General features: G+C 36.6%; 2 protein-coding genes across 2 annotated transcripts in view; one reads left to right on the top strand and one right to left on the bottom strand.

The window, feature by feature from the left end:
• LOC144969070 (small integral membrane protein 14-like) overlaps positions 1 to 3,250 on the bottom strand; it is a 16,103-nt gene extending 12,853 nt beyond the window's left edge. The window contains exon 1 of the mRNA XM_078908081.1: positions 2,861 to 3,250. The gene's annotated coding sequence lies outside the window, so the exon portion shown is untranslated. The remainder of the gene's footprint in view (positions 1 to 2,860) is intronic.
• A 7,039-nt stretch (positions 3,251 to 10,289) lies between these two features.
• The window catches only part of LOC144969418 (uncharacterized), an 81,258-nt gene continuing 80,621 nt past the window's right edge, over positions 10,290 to 10,926 (top strand). Inside the window, exon 1 of the mRNA XM_078908529.1 lies at positions 10,290 to 10,486. The gene's annotated coding sequence lies outside the window, so the exon portion shown is untranslated. The remainder of the gene's footprint in view (positions 10,487 to 10,926) is intronic.

Raw genomic sequence — 10,926 nt, 5'->3', positions numbered from 1 at the left:
AAGCCAACTATTACAGCAAACAAAAATAGGATTGTACTGCTTTCATCTTTGGCCAATGAGTGATTTATTTGAATCGTTGTTACTTCCGTATGTGGTTATTCAAGAAACTTGATTACTTGGTCAATTTCTTTAATTGAGAATTCAGAGAGATGTTGCTGAGGTAACAACCCTCTTTTTTAAATTTTTTGTTGGTGATAATTAGCATTTCTTGGTCACTGTCATTTCCTTCAATACCTTCATTAGTTGTGATGTTGATGCCTCATAGTCAATGACTTAATCATCAGTATTATCAGCGTCGATTTCCACATCCATGTCAATGTCTACTAATTGTTGGGCTTATGGTGGTATCTCGACTCTTCCTCTCTTTACTGAATGTGCTGACATGTTGAAGTTGTAGTAATATTTCAAGAATTGTTATTCTTGATGAGCAATTGAGGGACATGACAATGGGAAAATAGATTCATAATTTATTAGAACGTTTGAAAAGAAGGGACGTTAAACCTTGACCAGATGAAGCGTACATTAAAACTTGGCTTCACCTTAATAACAATAGGCTTTGTATGTACAATGACATCAATAACAATATCAAGCGACTGGTTTGGAATGTATCCATTGGATTGTGTAAACTGACCAATCACACATGATTGACAACTGTTGATTATTCCACACACTCACTGTATCGCCACTTTGAATATAGAGGCAGGGCTGTCTGCTAGTGACTGGATTGGATTGACTAATAGTTTACCTGCCTCACCTTAATTGGATGTGACAATGCATTTTACATCAGATTATACTTCAATCATTTGTCAATTGTATTGAACTAGAGTAGGCGGTCAGTGAAATGATGGGATTTTAGAGTCATTAATCCTCTATATTGTAATGGCTTGATCCAAAGCAGGTGTTCAGATCCGAAAACAAGAATTCCCAGATGACAATGTACAAAGAAAAAGAAAAAATTTGTCCCCAATCGACCTGTCCGAATAATGGAGACAAACGGATTGCAGAGTTCCAGATTAGAAATGTTTGTTTGTTTTTAAGGGTTTTACTGCACTTGCATCACATTAAGGTCATATCAGCGCCATTAAAAAGGAAGAAAAATACATGTCTGTCAATTACATTACAAATACAAACTTTTAAATAAAAGTTCGATTTATCCAAAGAAACTGGACTGGTGGGATTGCCAGCATTCCTGACACTATATGTATGGACTTGCAAAGTTTTACATCTACCTTCTCAACGTTCTTGCTTCAAGCCCACCCTGGAGAGCAATACTCTGCAGTGGAATAGCATAGTGCCAGGGCAGACGTCCTCAGGAGTGCTTGATTAGCACCTCAAGTTGATCCGGCCAGCTTCCTCAGAAGACTCCATTGAGTTGCATCCAATAGGTAAGGCTGCGGTCCAGTGTAACCCCTGTGTACTTAGGATTCGGCTTGTATTGGAGAAAGTGGTCCCTGACAAGGCTGTTCAGTTTACCGGTGTGACACTACATAAGCGAAATGCAGTAGCCACGGTTTGGGAAGTGTTCATCTTTAAGTACCACTTGTTAAAGTAGGATTTGAGTCTGGTGACGTCCTCACTGAGTATTCCGGTCAAGATCCAATTTCTTTGTCAGTTGCCAAGCATGGCAGCTCGAGTGTGTAAAGTCAAGACAGTCTCCTGACACCGTTGCTTCCTTCCTTCTGCCAGAGACTGAAGTAGTCTATCGGTTATATCCTGGGACTGGGTCTGCTGGTACTCTTTATACAACTTTTCTGACTCCTCAGTCCAGCAGGAGTAGAATTTCCATTGCCCTGTGGAATGGAGCGGATAGCGCTTTGCTAAATCTGGTTATGTTCTTGGACTTGGGAGGGATAGAGGGATAGCAGGGCAGACCTGCTTGATATAGGAAGTAAATTCCTCCAAGTTCTCAGTTAGCCTTGCTGAAGTTCCATCTGCAGAGACTGCACCCTTGGGATTGTTAACCCAGCTGTGACAAGTACGGCCTGTGTTGGCCAAGGACTGTCCGCTTAACCTGCAATGGTTCCCCATTCGCTCGCTTCATCATGAGGGTGATGTCAGGGCTCTACCCCCTTCTTATGGCAGGTGCCCCTGAACATACCCTTGGCCACAGGATCATACACTAGGTGCACATCGTTACAGTCCATCCATGAGTGAAGTTGTCTACCTGCCTCATTGCAGTCTCGGTAGTCCCAATCGTTTGTAGATGTTGTGCAAATACAGCACCCCTACCTCCAGAATTCACCCCACTACTGTCCACTATCACTAACAGTGTTAGTAACACACTCTATGATCCTTATATTCTTGCTTTCGAAGGCTCTTTGTCCTTAGTTTTATCTATCTAGCGTAAACGTTAACACTAACACCTCCTTTGAGCCTCCAATTGTCTTCTCGCTGGACCAATGTATAATATGGGATCTGGAATCGAGAAGATTGCGCGCCTGAGTAAAGATGGATCTCCTGTAGTAGGAGATGCCAACGTTATAAAAAGTATTGTCGGCCATTAGTCATAATAATTGAGACCTTTAAATTTGAATATCTCCGCAATGAACGGTGGGATTTTTATAAATAAGGTGTCATTTTGTTTGTTTTTTCAAGCTCTTTCCAGTGATAAAGAAAACAAAGAGCTATTTCAGTTGGGTTTTTTTAATGTCCAAGTCCCTATAGTCAGTAGCTTTGGACTTTGTTGATAAAACGCAGCGTTGATAAAAATAAAAACTCTCGATATTGAGATTGAGTTTGATTGAGGGACAATAATATATAAGCGTCTGGTCAAACAAACAAAACAAATTTTAAGCTTCTAATAAACCTAATCCTTTTGTTTGTAGACAACAACAACAAAAATGAAAATAGTGAAGCAAACCTTCTGTTGTTTCCTTCTCTGGGTTACACATACGCTGAGATGGAAATGTATCCTTTTTTTGTTGTGTAAACAGTAAACAAATCGGGAAATGGAATCGAAATGTGTCCAGCACGATTCGATATATCGCATTCGAAAATCGCTGACAGATTTGCAACTTTGGAATCACTCTTTGTTTACATTGTATCATTCATTTATAAACGCAATAAACTTGTATAATCACTTAATCTTACCACTTTGTAAATAACATATTTTAGTGGATTTATTTATTCAGAACTTATGCTGAGCTGAAATTTTCTTCAACTTCTTCAACTTTACTTTTGATATCGTTTTCGTTTTATCGTCTTCTTCGATATATTGTTTGTGACACCTCTTTGAAGAGATTTGTAAGTCAACGGGAAATACACGTAGCAATCGTGGACTTTTCATGTCTATGATTATGTTCACCGGTGACATAATATTATGTACTTTTCAAGGATTACTATTCAGTATAGTTGTCCTTGGTACTTTTAAAAAGTGTATGTTTCTCTTTGTGTCAGTTGGGTGATCTAAGTACTCGGGGAACGTCGGTATCAGCCAATAAGAACATTGTGTCGCTATGTAGTCTAGTGGTATGACACTCGTTTTCGGATCGGAAGGTCCTGGCGCATAGTTGAGTCCTTGGAGAAGGCTCTTTTCTCGCATTCACTCAGGTGTAAAATGAGTACCTGACCGTTAACAGCGTTGTCTCTGTCCGAAAACAGATGTAACATCGCCTTACAGGCGTCATGTCCCGTCCTAGACGTTAATTGCTGCTGTTGACCAGGGACAATTTGTAGAGCGCTTTGAGCAAATTTATTGGAAATTGTCCTTTATAAAAAGCCTCAATTTTTTTAATATTTTTTTTTTTTTGGTCTGAAATGACCTAAATGTGTCACAAACGCCGTAAAATCCTTAAAAACAAAAGAAAACAATCTTTCTTGACATGTAATAACTTGCCCTAGACAAGAGCGCTTCTCTCTATCAGTACTGAAAGTTACTTAAAATGTGATATTCTAAAGGATTCATGAATTTTGTCTTTGAGAATTGATTCTATAACTATAAACCTACATGTTTGTTTATCTTGCTATTTGATAAATGACGGTTACGTTGGCAAATTTCCAATATTGTAGAAGTTAATCATAATTATACTTGAAATGTTTTATAAATAGCTCCTTTTATCAAACAGTTGAGCACTATTATTTCATGGTTTTTGTTGTTATATATATATATATATATATATATATATATATATATATGTGTGTGTGTGTGTGTGTGTGTGTGTGTGTGTGTGTGTTGCCCGCCCGTTCAATGAACGTGATAATTAGTCGATCAGCTCAAAATATAAGAATTGAGCTCAAATGTTAGACAATACATTTTTCTACTAAGAACTCCACGGAGCTTTTTATTTGGTCACGGAGATATATTTTCAGAATTTAATATCTTATATATTTCGCTTACTTATCGTAGAACTCTTTCCCAGTTTTAAGAGCGGAAATGGTTGATTTTTTTTTTCATATTCTAATATTACTTTTACTACAGGGGACAAGTTTAAGATTTTTGTCTCTAGATGTAAAACAAACATAAGACAAAACTGTTTCGGTATTCGTATTGTCCAGAAATGGAAAAGTTTTAAATTTGAAACCATAGAATTAAATTCTAAAGTAAATTCCTTGTTTGAAACAAAGAATGCAAAATCTATGGATTATTTCAAGGTGTTAGTAGACAGGGAATTATATGATGGGAGATTTATATATGACGAATAATACTTGTTTGTACTGCTGTTGACATGGCTTTCAATCTTGTATGTATATATTATGCATTATTATATTATTATGGTTATCTTCTATATGCGTGTGTGTGTGTGTGTGTGTGTGTGTGTGTGTGTGCTTTGCATGTCATGGCTAAAGATATATGTTTGTACACCACATATACATGAGTACATTTAAGTTGAAATATTATCGTTACCACGTGTATCATTATTGTAATCTTTAAAAAAAAAATTGATTTATGGCATTACTATTAATATTAACGGCATTCAAGGGATTTTATCCTATTTTGCCCAATACCATATGTTATGTTATGTTATAAATCTTAAGAAATTGATTTTCATGCAAAACTTGGTGACTATTGGTCCAGTGGTTTCGGAGTCTTATTTTTACAACAACAAAAAGAAAATTTTTAAAAAAATTAAAAAAAGAATTTGCCAACTATATAATTACATCTTGCGTATTATATATATATATATTATATATATATATATATATATATATATATATATATATATATATATATACATATACATATTCTTCTACCTACTGTGATTTTTTTACGATAGAACGAAAGCACTCGGGCCGAGGTGCACACGTCGATTCGAACGTGCATTATTTATATTTTCTTTTCTTTACTTTTTTTTTCCCCAACTTGTTATCACATATTGTTTTTTTTTTAATTGTTTTTTTGTTTTTTTATTTTTTTTTTTTTTTTTTTTTTTTTTTTTTTGTTGCTTCGTGTACTATTTACTGTAGTAAGTACACGAAGATCGTTGTCAACTAAGTCCAGTTTAACCGAAAAATACTTAAAATTTCCTGGTTTACGAGTCCAAAAAAAAAGAAGGAATTTGCCGGACTTTTGCGCTATTATGTAAATTTTGCTGCTCGAAGCCCGAAGAAATCAATAACATTGTAAGCTTCAATTTAATATAAGAAAACAAATAAAATTGACGTTTCGGGTTTCCCCTTTATCGACAAGACAGGATGAATGAAACACTACAGATGAATGAGATAATGTGGTAGTGGCGTTGTTAAAAATTATAGTTCTCAATACACGACGACCCCCCAAAAGAAAATGAACAGTTTGTTGTATTGAATAATACAACCAATAATGAGATCATTTGTTATCTTGCGTACCACTTACAGCTCACCTTTAACGTTCATTAAGCGCGATCGTCACCTTGTATTGTATCGTAATTTTTAGGGAAGTGTCAGACCAAGGAGACGGACTATTCAACTTTTCCATTTACGTTGGGACAAGGAATTTATTCTACGCGTTGGGATAATATCAGAATAAGAGAGTTAACTCAGTTATTTATTAATGGGATTAGTAACACAACTTGTGTATGAGTACAATCCCTTGATTATCCTCGCATGTCAAATGTCAATATTTATTTGATCAAAAACCATTTTAGTGTGTTGAACGACCTCAAGTTACACACCACATTGTTTGTCATGGCCACGTCGAACGTTGACCAGCGCTTAGTAATTTACTAGTCTAGTAAATTACTTTCATCATAAAAAAGTTCCTCTATATACTCTGACCATCTATTCAACACATCTGTTCTATCCATCAAAACATTGCCATCTTTAGCTTTTATGCATCCTGTGCTTGAACTTTTTTATGATGAAAGAGAAAAACTAACAATAAACAAAGAGATAGACGGGCCACCAATTTTAAAAGAAGAAATAGAAGCAGCTATCAAAAAAATGAAGTTAGGCAAAGCAAAAGGGCCTGATAATATCCCAATGGAAATTATCATAACATTAGAGGATTTAGGTTTAAACACAGTGACAAATCTATTGAATAAGATATATGACAGTGGTAAAATTCCAGATGATTTATTAAAGTCAGTGTTTATAACACTTCCAAAGTCACCAGGGGCCATGGAATGCGAGTTACACCGAACGATTAGTCTTATGAGTCACTTCACGAAAATTCTCTTAAGAGTACTAATGAACAGAGTGAGGAAAAGTATAAAACCAGAGATATCAAGAACTCAATTTGGATTTGTCCCCGACAAAGGTACAAGAAATGCTATTTTCACCTTATCAATGTTGATAGAAAGATGTATTGAAGTCCAGAAAGACTTATTTATTTGCTTTATTGATTACTCAAAGGCATTTGATAAAGTCATTGTGAGCTATTTAATATCCTTGAAGGACTAGACATAGACGGAAAAGATCTTAGAATTATTAGAAACTTAAATTGGAAACAAAGTGCAGCCGTCAGGATTGAAGGAGAATTAAGTAAATATATACAAATTAAACGAGGTGTTAGACAAGGATGTGTTTTGTCACCAGACCTTTTCAATATCTACAGCGAAACAATTATTAGAACTTTAGGAGATAGCCCAGGCATTAAAATCAATGGTGAGAATATCAATAATATAAGATATGCAGATGACACCGCACTAATTTCAGACTCAAAAGAAAATTTACAACTACTCCTCAATAAAATAGTCACAGAGAGTGAACGTATGGGGTTATACTTAAATGTAAAAAAGACAGAATGCATGGTTGTATCAAGGAGAGAAAGAAATCCAATATGCAACTTAATAAGCAATGGAAAAACTATAAAACAAGTTCAGGCATTTAAATATCTTGGATACATAATAACTTCAGATGGCAGATGCAACACAGAAATAAAACGAAGAATTGCAATAGCTAAAGATAGTTTTAATAAAATGAGTCTAATTTTTAAAAACCACAATATCTCAATGACAACAAAACATAGGGTTTTGAAGGCCTACGTATGGTCAGTATTATTATATGGCTGCGAAAGCTGGACAATTACAGAAGACATTAGAAGAAACTGGAGGCAGCAGAAATGTGGTTTCTTAGAAGGATGTTAAGAATCTCATGGACAGAGAAGAAAACTAATGAAGAAGTATTAGAGCAAGCTGAAACTAAAAGGCTTTTAATTCGTACAATAAGAAAAAGACAAATGCAATTTTTAGGACACTTAAATCGACATAAATGTATTGAACATCTTGCTCTCCCAGGAAAGATAGAAGGTAAAAAGAGTAAAGGTAGACCAAGAAAAACATATTTGAATAGTTTGAACAGCTGGGTGACAAAGAAAGAGAAGAGTAATATTAGTTTTCTGAGGTTATCTGATCAAAGAGATGAATAGCGTATCATGATCACCGATGTCTGGCACAGACTTGGTACTTGAAGAAGAAGAAGTAAATTACTTGCTAGTTGCTAGTCTTAAGCACGTGGCTTTAAAAAATCGGATTTCATGAACTTTTTCTAGTCTCTTGTTGAAAAGTGGGCGTTGTAAGGACGATGACTAAGGCTAAACCACACCGGAGACTGACTCCGACGACCCGGCACTGCCGTCCTCTGTCGTCTTCCGGATAAAGACGTCGGGCACAGACCAAATACTACTAAGAATAAAGAGAAGAGCCGCTAGACCTACCCATACCAAGCACCCGACTTCCCCTGCCGTTTTTTTTTTTTTTTTTCGAACTTGGTATGGGTAGGTCTAGCGGTTCTTCTCTTTATTTTTGGTACAGAGGACGCGCAACGACGATTAGAGACAACGAACGATTGAGAAAGTGGTCATAGCCACGCCCGCTCAGTTTATCGTCGTACCGTATTTATTGTTCGTTCCTGTCAAGAACTTGCGATGAGCATAACCAAACGTGCCGCTTAGTGGTGTCTCGTAGTAGTACCTACTTGTAGTAGTAGTAGTAGTAGTAGTAGTAGTAGTAGTAGTAGTAGTAGTAGTAGTAGTAGTAGTAGTAGTAGTAGTAGTAGTAGTAGTACAGTTCACTCCACTTAATCGTGCATCGGATAATCGCACACTCCGCTTATACGTTACACATTCCCGAAAAACAGAACGCCCGAGTACGGTGAGGTAATGTGAGCAAATAGCTTTATTCCAAGGGCTCAACCATGGGCCGCTCAGAGCAGGACTTGAGCCCAGGACATTCCGATCTGAAGGCGAGTGTCATACCACGAGACCACATAGCCGCACCTTAGAGCTTGTGACAAGTAGGTCCAGGACTCGAGTCTCGTCCTTGGACGCATTAAGTCGAATCATTTGGAAAAGACTATTTTCTTACTTTCTCTTATGTATAAATCGAGGGTAGCAAGGTGTCCCTTAAAGAATCAAGAAAGAAAATGTGTAAAAATACCCATTTACACGGGTCATGTTTCGTACTCATGTTGAGTGTTGCTGTTGGCTTGGGAGCCCCGGGAAAGCATTTTGGATTAATTTAGTGGGAATTGCTATATAATTAAACCCCTGTTTAAAAAAATGTATGTTCGTTTTCGTCGTAAAAGTTACATGATCAAAATACAACCACAACATCTCCCATGAGGCGCATCAAGATTTGAATGTACTCCATAAGTTCTAAGACAGAAAGGACGCGCGGAGAATGCAGGAGACATCGCATTTTGTTACACACAAGGCGGACCGATGAAAACGCAAAGTCCGGCTACATCCTGTTGTATGATCTGCATCTCCGGCGATGATAAATCGTTTAAAGATAAGGAAGCTTGAGTGTCAAAATTTGAACCGAGTCCATAAGATATAAGAAAGAAAGGACGCGCCGAGAACACATGAGAGGCAGACCATAAGAGAGGGTTTTACACGGTGAGCCGGGGATTTAGCAGGAATTTACGTTTTCATGTGAGCGCCTGGAACTTAATGCGATATACGGTAATCCATCATATAGTTAATTAATACTTGTGAGCGCAAAAGGAATCCTTTGTCTCAAACATAGGCTTGTGCTCGACCAGGCCACTTTATACATGCGTAAGCAGGGATCGCCCACTTTTTTTCAACAGAGAAGTGCAGCTGACAGGGACTGCCTTGTGTCACGATCAGAGGGCAGTATTGAAATCTTGACATAAAAAAAAAAAAAGCTTTCTCCAGACACGCTGCTGTATGCTGAAAGAAAAGAAGGAACAACAAAACAATAGAAACATAACCATACATCCCCGACGTGTACATATATCCAGGCCTGAAACAGGATCCCAATTTTGGGCCCAGTTTATTATTTTTGTAATGGACAATATTTTGCGTCATTATTTGACATTTCCATTACAATTACTAGATATAATAATGAGTCCATAATGAATTGGATTATATCAGACTTGCAAATAAGTGCACGTCGACCTCCCCCCTCCCAATTGATTTAATAAAAATAACAACAAACAAACAAATCAACAAGAAAAAGAAGCAAAAACAAAAAAAAAAATAATAAAAAAATAACCCACTATAAAACAAACAAAAACAAAACAACAACAAAACAACAAAACTGATGGTGGGTCTGGGAGGGAATTATGGACTGGGGAAATCGCCATCGAGAATAGCAACCAATGAATGGACAAGCAGAAGGTTTAGAGCGCATGCGCAGTCAGGAAAAAAATCTTTTCCTTTACCCATTTCGCCAATAAAAAATAATCGACTATGGATTAATAAGGTTTAAATATTTGTGGTATGTTTGCATAAATAATAATGTGACTATCGAGGATACCAAATGCATTCAGCATAGTTTAGACATTAAGGACAACAAAGGAAATGAATTAATTTCAACAAAATTTAAGAAGCACGTGTCACATGAAATGAAGTGAAATACTCGATTTCTGTAATTGCATATGATACCTCATCCTTGTTTGTCTCGAGTACATTGGGAAATCCTACTTCGTTAGCGAGGAGTTTTGTGCTCGTATTGATGCAATAAAACCCAAAATTTTGTTATAATATATTATGCGTCACTGGTCCATTGGATAAAAATGTTTGATTAAGCGCAAATCCAGGTTGGAAATGGGCTTTTTGGCCAGATTGATTGGCAAATGTGAGAGAAACTTGTGAAAATTCATGGTAAGAGACAGGACAAATGAGAAAGAAAATGGCGTCTGGAATAAAAAAGTACCAAACGCATGCGCAGTGGGCATTATTTTGCCGACTGCACGATGACCACCTGATATTTTTGTTTCTAAACGCGTAAACTAAAAGAAAAAGAACAAAAGATTGACTCACCTGCCTCATTTTTATTCACCTTATAGATTTTAAAGACATTTCACTATTATCTCGGCTAGGTAATCCGTTTTCAGCCTGGTCTAGAATAGAAGGCAGGTCTCGATTTTTACTCCAAAAAAGTGAAGCCGAAGCGCTCTTTTTTTTAAACCCAATTTCACTAGGGAGTTTAATAGAAATTCTAAATGTACCTCACACACTTGAAACCAATGTCATATGAAAGAGCTGGCAACACAGATTACAAAACAGTTTGAATTTTGTTTCTATCTTGTTTAGAAATGTAG

This window comes from Berghia stephanieae, chromosome 3 (assembly GCF_034508935.2).
Source record: "Berghia stephanieae isolate SIO BIC M18660-M18661 chromosome 3, UCSD_Bste_1.3, whole genome shotgun sequence".
In the NCBI taxonomy this organism is placed as follows: domain Eukaryota; kingdom Metazoa; phylum Mollusca; class Gastropoda; order Nudibranchia; family Aeolidiidae; genus Berghia; species Berghia stephanieae.
Note: the sequence above shows the minus strand (reverse complement) of the source record. Positions and strands in the feature narration are given on the sequence as shown.